Genomic DNA, 16,922 nt, shown 5'->3' with positions numbered 1-16,922 from the left:
TTCTAAACTTGACCACTCATTGCACTGAGAGAGCTAGAGGAAGGAGGGGGGATAGATGCCCTTAATAAAAAGACCCCTAGCTCTGGCAGGCAAGGCTATGGTCATATGCAGTACAGTATAACTAAGCTTATGCAACCCTGCAAAAGTCTTGCGGTGGTCACACTGCTTCATTTGCAATCAGTACATATCCCCTACTCCCTGCTGAAAACTCATAACTATCTATCTATCTATTTATCTATCTATCTAGCCAAATAATATTTACAGTGGTACCTTGGGTTAAGTACTTAATTCGTTCCGGAGGTCCGTACTTAACCTGAAACTGTTCTTAACCTGAAGCACCACTTTAGCTAATGGGGCCTCCTGCTGCTGCTGGAGCACAATTTCTGTTCTCATTCTGAAGCAAAGTACTTAACCTGAAGCACCATTTCTGGGTTAGCAGAGTCTGTAACCTGAAGCGTATGTAACCTGAAGTGTATGTAACCCGAAGTACCACTGTATTAGTTTTCCATTAAAAAAAAACAAAACGAATCAATGCCAAATTACATCAAATTTAATACAATTTTTCCAAAAGTTGACTTCCCACTCCTAGTCATAGTTACGGTCCATAGTTTCCCCCACTGCTGTTTGATATTACATATTTATCTCTAATTCACATTTCATAGAATCATAGAGTTGGAAGTGACCACAAGGGCCATCGAGTCCAACCCCCTGCCAAGCAGGAAACACCATCAGAGCACTCCTGACATATGGTTGTCAAGCCTCTGCTTAAAGAGCTCCAAAGAAGGAGACTCCACCACACTCCTTGGCAGCAAATTCCACTGTCGAACAGCTCTTACTGTCAGGAAGTTCTTCCTAATGTTTAGGTGGAATCTTCTTTCTTGTAGTTTGGATCCATTGCTCCGTGTCCGCTTCTCTTATATTCAATTTACAATTATTAATTATTAATTTTATTATTATTTTTTTATTTAAGTAACATTATACAATACCACAAATGTTTGGGTTTATTTTCACCCCCCTTTTGCTGCATTATATCCTTCCGGAAAGCAACGATGAGCTGGCATTAGGGAAGGATCGCAGAACAAGGTAAAGAAGAATCAACCCAACACTGATGGACCATGATTGTGTCATGATTCAAGAATATGTCTCAGGAGGCACCTGAAACAAAACATAAGTCTGGAGGGACCACCCCTACATTCCCAAAATTTTAAAGTTCTCATTCTCAGCCTAACTTTTAAGCCTTTACTCTCAACTTGCCAGAAGATATGCCCTTCTTTGGTTCCTACATCACTTACTACCACCAGCATCCTATTTACTTAATAATTCATAAATTTATAGCCCACTTTCCCTTCACACCACCTCACCTGGCTCAGAAGATAAAGGAGGAAGGTCCTCAGTACACTGATATCACGTAATCACAAATGCCCAGGCAACCTATTCCGGCACTTTTGTGTAAACACGAAAAATCATGGGATGGAAGAAGATCTTCCCTAGATCTTCATACAGCTGAATGCTACAACAAGATTACTTTCCACCGTCTTGTTTATCAGATTTAAAAATAGGTTGTCAACATCCACCAAGAAGCCCAGATTAATGCACCAACCATATTATTTGTAATCTCTTCCCAAGGAGCTTACACTGCTCTGTATTAGAAAGTGAGACAAGTCATAGCTTCCGATCTGAATTCAAAGGGAAATTAATGAAGACCCAGTTCCTACTCCTCCTCGCCCTCGGTTTCAACAGATTTTAAATTATGTCAAGGCACAACTATTTATGAAACCCGAGAAACAGCAGCTGCCATGCTTCTGGCTCACATGAAGGTTTCATGTTTTTAAGAAAAGTTTGTTCTTCTGAAAAACAAAGTTTGGTAGAAAAAACCTCTGACATGTAACGCTACAAATATATATCATGTTGAATTGCAAAAGGAAAAATAAAATGGGCAAGAGACAAACGTTTATTCAGCAGCAACCAAGGGGAAATGAATCGTGAACCAACTAAATGGCATATTTCAGAGCTAAACTAGATGAGACAGCAGGAAGTCTGACCAACCACAATTTTTTTTTAAGCTAAGAGCAGCATTGTTGGGGGTCGGATCACAGAATGGTTGGGTCATGACGCTGGAGGAGAGGAGCGAACTTCTACAGTGTAGAATACATCAATTGCCCCAATCAAAACTCTTTCCTGAAGTTCAGAGTCCAGCTAAAAATCCCACATGCCAGAAGGTTTCCCCAATAGAATTTACCCCACCCCCCAGTCACTTTTAGGATCACCAGAGAAGGTCCAATCAAGATGGCGTCAAAGCCAAGGGATAGCTGGGGAAGAAAGAAACACGACATGATTCTTACGCTTGTTATCAACATCTCCCACAAGCGTGGAACCCAACTGTCCCTGAAAATTATTAAACCTGCAAGAGAGCGTTCCAGGGGCTATAGCAAACATCGGAGGTCATTCTTCAAGGGGGGAAATGTGGCAAGGAAGCATCAGAGGTTGTTCTGCAAGTGTGGAGGGGGCAGCAATCGTGGCAAGGGAAGTCTGGTGTCATAGAGCTCTGACATAGAGCTCTGACATCCCTAGGTCCCAGAGGGGGTACTGTGAGGAGAGGGCTGGGGAAAAGGCACAGCTAGACCCGGCGCCTGATTCACCTCCAAACCAAAAGAAAACACACAACATCCCTGGAGGCTGGTGTCATTGATTTCCCATCCATAGTTCCCAATGGGAGGGAAATCATTAAAGAAGGAGACAGAAAAGGACAGAGGACCACAAGAGCTCATACTTCTGTCCTGAAAGCACAAACCCTGCAGAGCGATGGATGTGGCACTTCAACAACAGCCAGCTCTCTCTCCCTCCCCTCTTCAGGATTGCAGACTAGCACTGTGATCCAAAAAACCCTCACACCATACTGGAGCAGAAGCAGGGTGGATAAAAATAAATGACTCAAAAAAAGAAAAATGTTTTTTTTATTATTTAAAAATGATTTTTTTAAAAAAAATGCTTTTGGATGAAAAATCTTTCTAAAGATAGTTTTCTATTTAAGTTACATTATAGTCCAAAGTAGGGATGCGGGTGGCGCTGTGGGTAAAACCTCAGTGCCTAGGACTTGCTGATCGTAAGGTCGGCGGTTCGAATCCCAGCGGCGAGGTGAGCTCCCACCGTTCGGTCCCAGCTCCTGCCCACCTAGCAGTTCGAAAGCACCCCTAAGTGCAAGTAGATAAATAGGTACCGCTTTATAGCGGGAAGGTAAACGGCGTTTCCGTGTGCGGCACTGGTGCTGGCTCACCAGTGCAGCTTCGTCACGCTGGCCACGTGACCCGGAAGTGTCTTCGGACAGCGCTGGCTCCCGGCCTCTTGAGTGAGATGAGCACACAACCCTAGAGTCGGTCACGACTGGCCCGTACGGGCAGGGGTACCTTTACCTTTACCTTTATAATCCAAAGTCTATTCATCAGGAAATAAGTGTATGTTTTAAGTTTTTCAGGTGTTCTAAAATGCAGTCTAAGTTGTTGTTGATTTTTAATGTTTAACCATATCAGTTAACAAACATGGATACATATGCTATAATGTTATTGTTTTAGTTAAATAAATTGTTTAAATTGTTATTAAGGAAATGATTATTTTTCTCCTTCCAACAAAGTATAGCAGAAAAGCTGTCCAAATATAAAGAGTTAACTTATTAAACCTCACAATAATTTCATAATTATCTGTCTATGCATTTATAGTAGTTTAACCAAATCAGTAATTCTTGATACAACTGTAAAAACTACTCTGAAAATTGTAAATATTAAGATTATAGCAGCAAGAATGAGCCTTTCTGTAAAAAAGAAAAGAAAAGGATTTAAATCAAGTGTGACTGACTAGAGATTTAAATCATGATTTAAATTGATTTGATTTAAATCAAATCCTCCCTGAGCGGAAGTGTCCCTCTCAACTTGTGGCATGCTGGCAGGTTCTTCGCCAGAGGAAAGTCTCAAAACAGGTAGTGATAAAGGGGGATATCAAATCCAAATCCAAACTCCAATAGGGAGGGGCAGGGCTGAGCTGGCTTCCCGGGATCTGTTGGGTCCCAATCTGGTCTCACTGCCGCTGTATGATGACATTAGGCCTGATCCAGGCTTGCTCACTATGCTAGCCTTGAAATGGCATAGGAATCGGACCCAAACATCCGCATCCTGCACACCTTCCACCATGGTCAGCAAAGTCTGCAGATATGGGATATGGCAGTAAGCTCTACCACCCTGTGGGGGTTGGGGTTAGGATTGCCACACAAGAAGGGCCGGGTGATATATCAACATATCATCCAAAACCGCTTTGAAGTCCGTATCGTGATATTGGTTTCATAATTTTTGACCTGGCAATAACACGTGTGTGTGTGTGTGTGTGTGTGTGTGTGTTTTATGAGAAAATCACAATGTGGGGAAAACAGTATAGCTAGCAAATGCTTCTCCCGATTCCTGCAGGCGCTATTAACTCTGCCAGCTCAGCTCTTTCCTGCCTCATGCAGGGGACAGTGAATCACAAGAGCAGGCGCTGGCAAAAATCACGATGCAGGAAAAACCATGAAGCCAGCCAAGGCCTCTACATAGCTCCTTCCTTATTTTATACATTGCGATACATCAATATATTGCGGTGTTTAGCTAGTGATATATCACACTGTTGAAAACCACATATCGCCCAGCCCTACACACAAGTGTTATCAACGCCATCAAGATGAGTTGAAAAATCCACAGAGAAATAACATCTTATTTGATTCATTCCTTCAGCATTATTTCCCACCACATTTCCAAACTTCCTTCAGCCACCATGAAAGCTAGCAATTTATAATCATACACAGTGGGAGAACAAGAACTCCCAGGACTTTTATGCACTTTTACATTGTAGAGAATACAAAACTGCCCTAATGAACTTTCACACAGCTTGTAAGCTACAGACAGCCCATCTCTGGGAAACCATAAGGCTTTCAAGCAGAAACCATATGGGTCAAAATCAAAAATTGACATCTTTTTACGGCTCAAGCAGAACAATGACCTTCTGTCAGATCAAAGTCTAACTCAAGGCAATTGGCCCCCCTGGGAATGCTCTGCCTAAGAACTGCCACATGTGTTAGAAAATGGCACAGGGAAGTAAAAAGTTCTGCTGGCTCATCTCCTCAGTGCACCAGGTTAAATATCCTGCTAGATATTTTAATCCAATTTAAATTGGCCAATATTTGAAATGTGCTGCTTTGAGTGTTTTTAGCATTATAAAATCAACAGGTCGAATTTTACAAGGCAAAATTAATCTAGATGGGACAATCTAACGTCACCCAAAGTAGTTTATCATTATTTAAATATTTATAAACCGCACTTTAGTATAAAATATTGCAAGGCGGTATATAATATATAACTTTAAAACACAATACTGGTTTCATGATCCCACAAAGTCTTGTGCAAAGATACTTATGTCAGATTAAAGGTATCTGGAGCACATATGTGAAACCTAAAATAACAAAAATGCAAGATTGATTTAAATGAGTTATAAGATTTATATACATATATACTGTATACAATTTTCTCCACTCTCGACGTAGAGTCTATATGAGAAACAACAATCATGTGGTAACCAGAATTAATTACTCTCATGAAAGCACACAGCTCTTTCAGTCTTCAGAATAGTTTAAATGCCTTGAATACCACAAAGGCAGGTTAACAGGGCCAGGAATTGATAGGAACACAGGGACCTTTCCCGGGTCAGAACTTCTACAGATATGCCTCCTTTAAGGGCACACAATTTAGAGTTGTACACACTGCATTGGTAGGGAGATAACTCCCATAGCTCTTTGAAAAACTGAGCCCCTTTAAAGGCACAGGAAAGGGAAGAACGCTGTGCATTAAAAGTATATTAATTCAGATAATGGTCGTCAACTGTGCTTGCCAATATCAAGCAACATCAAAGCGAAGCTTCCAACTTCTTTGAACTCTATGTTGTGTTGCTGGTGTAGCACTATGGTGCGGAACCTTTTTTCAAGCTGAGGGCCGCTTTCTTTCTTGGTGTGTTTCAGGGGGCCATGTGGCAAGGGGTGCAGCCAGAGGCAAAAGCTTGCAAAGCAATGGATGTGAATTCTACCTCTGCACAGTAGGCTAGTTTGCATACACACTCACACACCCCTCTCCATCTTCCACCGAGGCAACAACAGGGACACATGGACTTCAACAGAGTTAATTTCCTAGGATGATACCAAACCAGCCGAAACTACCATTGCAATGCAATCATCTCAGGTGCGAGAACAAGAGTGTCCAGAAAAGTTCTTAAGCTCCTGCTGCTCAAATATGTTGCTGGTTGCAGCCATCTGAAAGCAAATGCTTTCGTCACTTGTCAACTTTACATGGTCAAAATGGTCTTTGCCATCACGCTACGTCACGATCAACGGCGCAATCAACAAACACTCCATGGGTAGCAGCCCCATGCCACGCACCTCCTCTTGCACTTCCAAAGGAGCCTGGCAATCTTTAGTGTTCCAGCCGATGCACACATGTGTACCTGAGCTAACGTTTGTCAGGATTTAACTGGGAGCAACAACCAAGAGAAGGATGAAGACAAACATATCCAGCTGGGACAGCTCAGTAGATACAGCACGAGACTCTTAATCTCAGGGTTGTGGGTTCAACTCGGACAAACGAGTCTTGCACTGCAGGGGGGTTGGACTAGATGACCCTCATGGTCCCTTCCAACTCTATGATTCTATAATATAAAAGAGAGCTCACACCACATTCCTCACCCACAAGGTGCACCTTGGCTGATACAAACTGAATGCTTGTTCAGATCCAACTTCTGCATCTCCTTCAAGGCTTAGACAGGCAACCTGCCTGATATTTTTATTTGCTTTTATAAGCGTAACATGCATATTTATCCTTGTTTTAAAAACTGTGGCTTGGATCCTAAGAAAAGCTGCTGTACTAAGGAAATTCACAGGAAGTTTCACATGCACTCCATATGCCATTGCCATCCGTGCATCGCGAAAAGCCCCCGATGGGCTGAGGAGACTGACAGGATGCAGATGTGACGCTCTGCCCATCTTCGCATAATTCCCCTCTGCCCCACCACATCGTTCAGGAAGGTCCCCTGGCCCTACATCAAAACTTTTCAGGGGACTGGAAGTTATCCTTCTGTGAATTTCCTTAAGCTAATTTATATTAGGTTCCAAAACAGTGGTCTCCCCACTATACCCACCTTCCACCCTCAAGGTACAAGCACTGCTCCAGAGATTCAGGGCCATTAAGTGCCTTGATTCCATACATTATGGGTTCTTCAGGAAGGAAGGCTGGGATAGAAATGTAATAAATACACAGGGAGTGCCAGTCAGTCTGTCAGTGCTTCCTAACAGCTGGCTTCCATTGCAAACATCCAGAGCACATCTGAATTGGAATCACAGTTCCCAGCCCACCGCAAAGGAAATTTCAATATGCTCCAGAGGGGTTTGCTTCCAAGGAAGCAAGCTTAGAATTCAAATGGCGGCAACTTTTGCAATGAGGCCCTTTTATTTTCTGAAAACTTTTATATACTTTTTTTCCAGATATAAACAGCCCTTGTTCTGCATATAACCTTAGCAGATTTTGCACCACACACCCACGCTGCACAAAGCTGCCAGACAGATAAATGACCAGTTTACAAAAATGCTTGGTATTCTGCCAAGCATGGGGTACCTCTGTTGTACAGCCATTTATTTTATTATTTTTCACAATTGTTGTTCCCCACACAATGGAGGCTGGATACAAACAGATTAGAGAAAGTAAGAGAGTAGTAAATGCTAACAAATACTCACAGTCCCTGGGGATTTGATGTGGTCAGACAGTTTATGCTGGGAAAAAGAAAAACAGAATTATTAGGATCCAGAGGTGAAATTTACTGAGATGAATGGAGGTATGGCATACCTCTTGTCAAAGTTATTCTGCCAGACCCATTAAGACAGCTTAAGACTCTCACTTCCTAACAATGAGTTTGTTTTCTAGCCCATTGGTTTGCAAAGTTCTGCGCAATATGAGGCATTCTATGACAACAAGAATGGAAGCCAGTTTTCCCCCCGGATTCTGATCTTCCCTTGCAACAGGAGCTATTCTAGGGCACTGGTCGTAAACTGGTAGATTAGGACCCACAACTGAATTGGATCCTGATTTCATGGGGGTAGCAACAAGAGAACTGTCCCCCCCCACCCTTCTCTGCATTCCATCTTTAGAAGTACAAAGAAAGGGTCTTTTCTGTGGTGCAGCCTAACTATGGAACACATTCCTGAAGGAGATATGTCTGGTGGGAAGTGGGACTCCCCTTCTCCAATGCATGTTCTGGATGAAACTGGATCCCAGATCTGAAAATGTTGAAGGCTACTGGTTCTGATTTGCACAGCCAGGCTAGAGATTTTGAGGGCAAATTTTGAATGTATGCAATATTTATTTTATTATCAACCCTAAAGCAGTAAAACTTCAACAATGTCAAATAATATAATAATAATTTATTATTTATACCCCGCCCATCTGGCTGGGTTTCCCCAAGTCATGCATTGTTTATAACTTAGCACATAAAATTGTACTAGTTGGCATATTTAGGGAAATCTACAGATGTTTACTCCACAATAAGGCCCACTCTACGTAATGGAGCTCATTTCTAGGTAAGCGTACATAGAATTGCAGCCTTGTCAATGCCTTAAGTTTTGTACATGCAAAATTTAAAATATACCACCCCTAGAGAGAGGGAGCTGCACACTACTGCACACTATGCTCCCCTAGGGTATCTGCGTCAGTCCTTTGAGAAGAGAGGCGGAAAGCTCCACCGCAAGGGGTCAGCCATATCAAAAGGACAGCAGATACAGGGTGCTTGCATCTACTATCTCCAAACTAGATCAAAGGTCACCAGGAGGAAGTGGCAAGCTGCAGCTAAGGCCTTGGCAGTATCATCTAGGATGCATCTTGGACTCAAATCTACAGAATTCTGAGGAATTAACCTTCTCTCCAGCAGTATTTTGTCTTCCACAAATAAATCCACACTAAACATTTTGAGTAGATAAAATTATTATCTTAGAGAGCATTTCACTCCTTCCAAAACAGACAAAATATCTCATAGAGGGTAGGAGTTTTTTTTGCATTTCCCCAAATGGCCATTTGGTGGCGGCTGGGAAATCTGGCGAGGAGGAGAACAAGTCCTTCCTTCCTACCCACAATTTTCAAGTCCCACCTCCCCAACCAAGCAGATCTCTGGCACACCCACACAGACTAAGAATGCCCTCTAGAACTAGGGTGATTGGGTGCAAATGAGGTAAGAGCTCAGGCACCTTTAGTAACTGTGCAGAAGAGGGAGCTGCAATACCTCCTCAAATCCTCCCTTCTTCTGCACCTGGCCCCTCCTAGAGCAAGGTTCTTAGTGGGAGAAGGAAATACCTCTCCTGCGCTTCTCAACAGCAGTTCTCTTTTAAGGAGAAGTTATTGCTCATCTAAGCCCCTACTCTAATGCCATTCACATGCTTTAAAATGGTGGCAGCAGGTGATGCTGTAAACACCATCCATGTGCATGGTGCTTTAGAGAATACAAGAGGACAGGTCTTCATTGCAGCACTGCCAGTAATTGCAATGCAATCTGAAACTGCCAAGGCCCTGGTATGAAATCAGTTTGCATCCATCCAGGTCCCAAAGCCTGGGGAACAGAGATGGATGCATGCTAAGTAATTCTCAATTAAGAGCCCCGGTAATTCCTAGGATCAAAACAGAATTTTGCCATGGTGCAGAAGTTGTCCAACTTAGTCAGAAAACCAGTTCCCAAGGCTGTAAGAATTATGAGGCTCCTCAACTTTGAGACATAATGTGAAACAGATGATTTGGCTGAGGCAAATTGATAAAATGACCAAGGGCACGTACAAGACCCATGAGCAGAAGGGTATGAGGGATACTATGGCAATGGAGAACTTTGCGAGGGAAGACAGGACACAAATTGTTTGTCAGCCTTGAAATCAACCCAAGGGAGCATGGGGTATTAGACATACTGTACTATGAGTAGTCACTTACCACCACGCAAATTGGAGAAGCTCAAGGCAGGCCACTTTGGAAACACATTCTTCATTTATAATGCCTCTGCATGGTGCTTCCCTTCACAGCAATATGCACAAAGGCAGGCACACGAGGGACACCATCATGTCTATTGTTAGTAGCACACCTTAATTTATTTACATCAGCAAAAGGAACATGGCACACAAAAACATCTTGCTAGAATCAGGTATGAAATCCCTCAAGAACAGCTGAGAGTACTACAGCAAAGACGTAATAAAACTTGCTACTACAAACACACACACAAAGCCCCAAGAGCCCAGACCTCCCTAGAAACTTTCCTGCACACACTTTGGGAATCACCACTCCTGGTAATTAACCTAAATTTAAACTGCACTCCTGAACTTACTTGCCTGGGAATGAAGCCGACCAGATTTGTCTCTAAGTAGGATTGGACTGTGCTGTAACCATGTGCAAGACTACCCATTCCTATAAGCCAGGGTGCCCAAACTTTTTTCAAAGAGGGCCAGATTTGATGAAGTGAACATGTGTGAGGGCCAACCAATGATGTTGAGCTTTTTTTAGGATTTAGGTTGTTGAGCTTTATTTTTTTACAATTTCACCCCAAAGTTGTTGAGCTTTTAAAGGATTTTATCCCAGGACATACGCTGCCACAGGGGCCGAATTTGGCCCCCAAAATGGACTTTGGACATGCCTGCTATAAGCCCTATATAAATCACAAAGTTAACCTGTGACTTGTTAAAAGATCCTGCCAAATACTTTCATGTAAACCAGGATAGGTAAAAGGTAGATCCTCAGGATCTACAACTCTAGGTGATTTGCAGTTGATAAAAGTTAGTTCTTACGCCGTATAATTTAAGGCAAGTGAAAATACATATTTTCTGGCATGGCTAGTCTTGTTCTAAGTTTCCTATAAAATATGATTAAGTGTTTGCTATTATGCCAATAAAGGCTGAATGAATGAAATGTGTTTGCTTTTGACTAGGTCTTTGTGCAGTTCAACTGGCCAGCTTTAAGAGTCCTATGTTTAAGTAAGTTCCTGATCTGAAGTAACTTAGATGTAGATTTGTACTCTTATATACAGTACTTTTTTTCTCAGCGTATAGCTTACAGGACATGCTGCCAAGTACTGGGGTACAAAGCCCTACATAGCTGGGAACCAGGAAATCAAAAAGATAGTCTCACCACTTCACTTGTATATCCAATTGATCACTGTGCTCTGCAGGAGAAGGCCCCCTGTGGATACCATGTTATCAGGAGGTTCCTTTCCTGGGATATAGGAATCAAGCCTTTAATGTGGTAGCAGCCTTTGGGAAGCCTTCCCATTCCATATTAAACAGGCAGTCTCTGGTGTGTGTGTGTGTGTGTGTGTATGTTTTTGGCACCTACTCAATACCTTTTTTCACCAAGCATTTGAAGTTGAATATCTTTACATCCCAGTCTGCATTGGAACGAATTTTAACTGTTTTTATATATGTAATTGTTTTATCCATGGAAGTGTTTTTCATTGTCCTTACACTTGTCTTCATGGTTGTTAACTGTTTTATTTGGTATATACAGTAATTGCTTATTTTTTCAGTTGCTATTACCCGCCCCGGGACCTTATGGTAAAGGGAAACCCAATACTAAAATACACAGCTGCTGACTCCGCCGTTCACACTACTTTGAATTTCTTGCAGAAACAGACCTCACAACCCTGAAACCGACCCACCCCCGACATAAACAATCCAGAAAAAGCAAACCTCTCTCCCACCGACATTTTTAAAATGCACAGATGTTTGCAAATACCTCCTCAGAGTCCACCATCCTTTCCCTCCAACAGGCTTAAAACGAGTCCTGGGCAAGAATAACGCGCACCAACAACCCTCCCACCACAATTATTGGCCTACATACAGTATCACAGTAAGAAAAGGCAGAAGGGGGAGGGGCGCCAAGCCGCCGGAACAGAAAAGGGAACCTTGCCAATTAACGATTATTATTTCCCCCCCCCTCCGGATTACACTTGAACCCCTCGAAATCCCATGCGCCCGTTACCTTTGCCGCCGCCCTCGGTGACCCCACGCCCAGCGCTGCGCCCGGAGCGCGGGTTTAATTCATTCTCCACAGCTGAGGCCGGCAAGAAAAGGCTGCAGGCACACGCCGCGCTCCAGAGAGGAGACGTGGGCGGGCGAAAAGCCGGAGGGAGCGGACGGGGCGCCGGTGCGAGGAGGCACCTTTGGTCGTCCCTAGCGGGGGCGGTGGGGGTCGGAAGCCCCCCGTGCTGCGCCCAGGTTCCTTCGGGCACCCGAGGGGCGCAGGCACTCGGAGATATCATGCAGGCGCAGCGCAGGAAGGCCTAGAGAACATGGAGAGGGTGGGCTTAGAGCGCACGCCAAGGGGGAGCGCAGGGAAAGAGGGACGCGCGCACACGCCAGCGGCCGGGTCTCCGCTGCCGTCGCCTACCTGGCTTTACGCGACGACAAGCGCAGTCACTTCCTTTCGAGGAGGAGGAGGAGGGACCCCGACCCCCAAGATGACCCCCACTCCCACCCGGGCTGCCTAGCAACAACTAGGAATCCTGGATCCGGTGCTTGCCAGGCCTGGATTACCAGGGAGAGTGGGGAGCAGGTTGTCACCAGCCGAAGGCTGCCCCATCTCCTTCCACGCCCCCTGCATTCTGCACTCACTCACTCACCTCGGGCAAATCTACCTCCTCCGGGGCTGCAAAACGGGCCGGGGGTGGCGGCGGTGGCTGGGCCGGCTAAGAGTCCACCTAGGCTCACCTTCTGCTCCTCTCGCCGTTGCTACTGGGCGCCTGATAGCATCATCGGCGTCCCTCCCCCTGCCGCGCTCGCCTCTCCTCTCCCTGTTTCTGACGCACTCATTCTGCAACGTCTGGAGCTTTCAGCTGCACCCACTCCAGCGCGCTTGCAGCTCTCCCTCCTCAGTGCATCGCCCAGCCGGCAAGAAGCTGCTGCCGCCGCCGCCGCTGCTGCTCCAACAACAAAAGAAATCCGAGGACAAACGAGACCTTGTGCGTAAAATCAACTCAAGCCTTCCTTTTGTCGTGCTCCAAAGACGGCACAGCTGGGCGAAGGATTTATGAATGCAAAATGAAGGGTAACGTTGGCACAACACACCACCTACCTTTCCTTCCAAAAGTCCCCCAATCTATTGCTGCTGCAGCAGTGCTCCACTACATCAGTCGCTGCAAATATTCCAGAGAACAAAATGACTGATAGCTGTCAGTGATGGGCAGGCGGCAAAGAAACGCAGAGATGGAGAAAGACATTTGGAGAGGGTTGGCGGCATTGCGATCTCTTGTTTGGGTATGGCAGAGTAGCGAGGGCTATAACGTTAATGACAGCCTTTGTTGAACGTGTAGTAGGGAAATGCTTAGAAATTGATTGGAAAGATGATTTTACAACAAAGGGGGGTTTGGAGCTGGAGGAAAGGCTGTTCATGTATATTACGTACTGCAATGAAGAAAACAAAGGACAGGCATTAGTGATGGTCCATGTATTTAAATAAGCCATAAAACTGGCATAGGATAACACAGAAAGAAAGTCTCCGTTTTATTTAATAAGAAACAGTGCATTTAATCATCTAGGCTCCTGGACTGCCTGTTTGACTGTGTTTTGCAATGTCTCCCACAGAAGTAAATATCACTTTGCTCAGTGGGATTAGGTCCTGGTAAATCAGCAATCTATACATGCTTATTGTGGAGTAAATTAAATGGAACCACAGGGACTTGCAGCTTGATTCTCCACATATTTACTCGAAAGTCAGGTAAATCCCATGAAAGCAATGGAGTTGACTCCCTAGTAAATATGCATGAGCCTCAGTTACAATAAATACAATGTGTGCTTACAAAATCAGGTATATATTTCCTTTGGGACCTTTATAAATTTAAATGCATCTGCCCCATTGGGCTTGTTGTAAAGATTGAGTTTAGGCTAAGCTTGCTTTCTAGCTCTACGCCAGGTATGGGGAACCTTTGGCCAGGGGTGATGGGAGTTGTAATTCAGCAACATATGGGGCTCCCCCATTCTGTTGTTTAATATGAACGGTAAAATTCCAGTACCTCCATTAATTTTCCATTGGCCATATGACGTTCTCCTTTAATCAACACTTTGCCTCCACCAATCCAGATTTTCTTAAAGCAGGGATACTCCAGAAAGGAGAGGATATGAACAAATATGGATTGAGGGAGAGGAAAGTGTGAGAAGGCAGTGATTTGAAGGAGAGCATCATATGGACCATGGAGTCTTAATGGAGGTTGAGGAAGCTTACTATTCACATTAAATGACATACAGATGAGTCCCTGGAGGAGCAAAGGTTCCCTAACCTGCTTTGTAGTTTTACGTCCCTGAAAATGTGAAATAAACTATAATTCTAGAGAACCGTCTAAGAATTTTGTAAAGATAAATAAGTAAAGATATATTAATAGGATCCTGTTCCAGATCAGAGGGCAGTCCCTTTCCAAACTTATATGCCTTTATCTTTAGCTGTGCATTTTGTGGAATTGTACCCAGTTAAGCACCACCTGTCCTCTTCTGATTAAAGCTTGCACAAAAGTGTCCCAGCTTCTTCACTGTGTCCACACACAAGCACAGCTATCCATGAAGCTGAAGTTGGTGCCTAGTTCCTTACTTGCAAATATATATATTCAAAATAGAGCTCAGCCTATGGTTGCAAAGCAGCTGAGGTGTACATGATTTGTTACTTGGTTTATAAATTGATTAAGAAGGCTTTGTTGATCCAAATAGTCAATTTTTTAATTTAATGGTATTAGTACACTACACCTCAAAGTGTTATCAGATCAAATGTATGATTTCCCAACTTCCATATGGACCTTTAAAGAAAGCATTGCCATATTTGAGCATTTTATGCTACCTTTCTTGTCCCTTATGATGTTGCCCAGGTGAATATACATGCACACTCAGACTTCATTCTCTATGAAGTGTGTATTCAGAATTTCTAAGCATTGCGAACAAGTCCAACTTTTTTCAGGACAGTGTTCTACTGCCAAGCAGTTTAAACTGTCAGAAGTTTTTCCTAGCATTTAGCCAGTCCTCTTTCTTGTAATTTTGACCTTTGGTTCAGGCCCCACCATCTGGAACAACAGAAGACAAATTTGCCCCTTCAGCTACAGGCACGTACACAATGCTTGTGAGATTGCTTCCCCCCACTGCCTTTCAAGTCGTGTTTTACATTGCTGTACACACCATTATCTGATTTGTTTCGCTGTACTTGCACACACACACACACACACAGACACCTCAACCGAACTCCTAATTCAGTGAACCCATCACATGTTCATGCATTGACATGTACAACAGATGTGTGAAATGCAAACACATTAACTTCAGCTTATGTTTTCAAATTGGATGAAAGCTGGTTTGAGGGGAAACGCATCAAACAATATTTCTTGAGAAACTGCAGGGTACATACAGTTGGTTGGTGGGTAACATCATGTGTACTTGGTTTCCAGCAGAGGGAGCACACTGGAGTTTCAGAAATGGCAATGTGTACAGAACCTATGCCTCAGCCCTTCAAATATTTAAAGGTGGCGATCATCTTGACCAGACATCCCCAAACCCGGCCCTCCAGATGTTTTGGGACTACAATTCCCATCATCCCTGACCACTGGTCCTGTTAGCTAAGGATGATGGGAGTTGTAGTCTCAAAACATCTAGAGGGCCGAGTTTGGGGGTGCCTGATCTTGACTATTAAGACTTCGGCAAGTGTTCATGGAAAATAAAGGAACTAACACACAAATTAGGAAGTCAAGTAGCTATCGTATGATCACAATTAGTAAGCTGTCAAAATGATTTTAGCATCCACACATACTAATCACATGGGTTTTGGTGATGCTGAGCCTTTTTTTAATTTCACTTTCCCAGAGGTATTCTAGGCCTTCACATGCATACCACATTCCATTCGTACCTATACCATGCCACTTACTTTATCATTCTTTTGCAGCCATACACAAACACGGCTCATTCACCTATACTCAGATTCCATTCCAAAGCTCCAAACTGTTCTTCACGACTTGCTATCTTTCTATTCAGAGGAAAATAGATAAATAAACAGATGTGCTAGATGAGAACTCCATGCAGTCTTATACCTCAAGTTTGAAGTGGAAGTCTTCTAAGAAAGACAATACCACCTGCTGGTTTTGTGTGTTTAAGGTGTGTGAAAGCTCATGTCTCGGGGCTGTTCATGATCCTGCTGCCAGCATGTGGCAGTTATGGTCCTGAGTGTCGCCCCGGCTTCTTCTGAGGAGGAAAAAACTTAAACACGGTGCAGAGTGCCCAAAAATGGACCAGAGGCAATTGTATTTCATCCAGCAGAGCTTTACTTGCTACTGAAGGCAAATGAGCATAATGGTCACAAATCCAGTCCAGTACATTCAGGATTGGCACAGTCCATAAGAATCCAGTTGCAGCACTTACAAAAACCTGTAAACTTATAACAAGACTAAACCTTAACACTAAGCATACTATGTTCAGAACACCACATCAGAAGTAAGAGCGAGAGAAAGAGAAAGTAAAACCCTGGCTCCTTCTGGCCTATATTTATAGTCGGCATGACGTTAATTGGAAGAGATAAGAGAACCAGTTCAAGCCAGCTGTACTCAGCTTCTCTGAAGGTATAACCCAAACTATCAGAATAGGAAATATTTCTACACATCAGATCAAAACTTTCTGAACTGAGAAATGCTAACTGACACTGAGTCAGTCCGTTCTAACTTCCAACCTCATAAGCATCTACCAGCAAGACATTTATATGCTTGTTGATCCCATATGTATAGCTTTCAGTCTGCCTAGGAAGGTCTGGAAAAAAACAAAAACAAAGACACGTGTGTGTGTGTGTGTGTGTGTGTGTGTGTGTGTTTGGGTATGTTGGGAGCTGCCTTGA

At 43.6% G+C, this 16,922-nt stretch overlaps 1 protein-coding gene across 4 annotated transcripts in view; it reads right to left on the bottom strand.

Annotated features, from left to right (window-relative positions):
- Positions 1 to 13,767, bottom strand: part of FAM169A (family with sequence similarity 169 member A) — a 37,950-nt gene extending 24,183 nt beyond the window's left edge. Inside the window, exons 1-2 of one of the 4 annotated variants that reach the window (XM_082191925.1) lie at positions 12,782 to 13,767; positions 7,793 to 7,828 (exon numbers count right to left, since the gene is read on the bottom strand). The gene's annotated coding sequence lies outside the window, so the exon portion shown is untranslated. The other 3 variants (XM_082191922.1, XM_082191924.1, XM_082191923.1) reach the window with 3 other exon arrangements.
- Between the last annotated feature and the right edge of the window lie 3,155 nt (positions 13,768 to 16,922).

Source organism: Podarcis vaucheri (assembly GCF_965113315.1).
Source record: "Podarcis vaucheri genome assembly, chromosome: 11".
Taxonomy (NCBI): Eukaryota; Metazoa; Chordata; class Lepidosauria; order Squamata; family Lacertidae; genus Podarcis; species Podarcis vaucheri.
The sequence above is the reverse complement of the archived record's forward strand: the minus strand, read 5'-3'. Positions and strand labels throughout refer to the sequence as shown.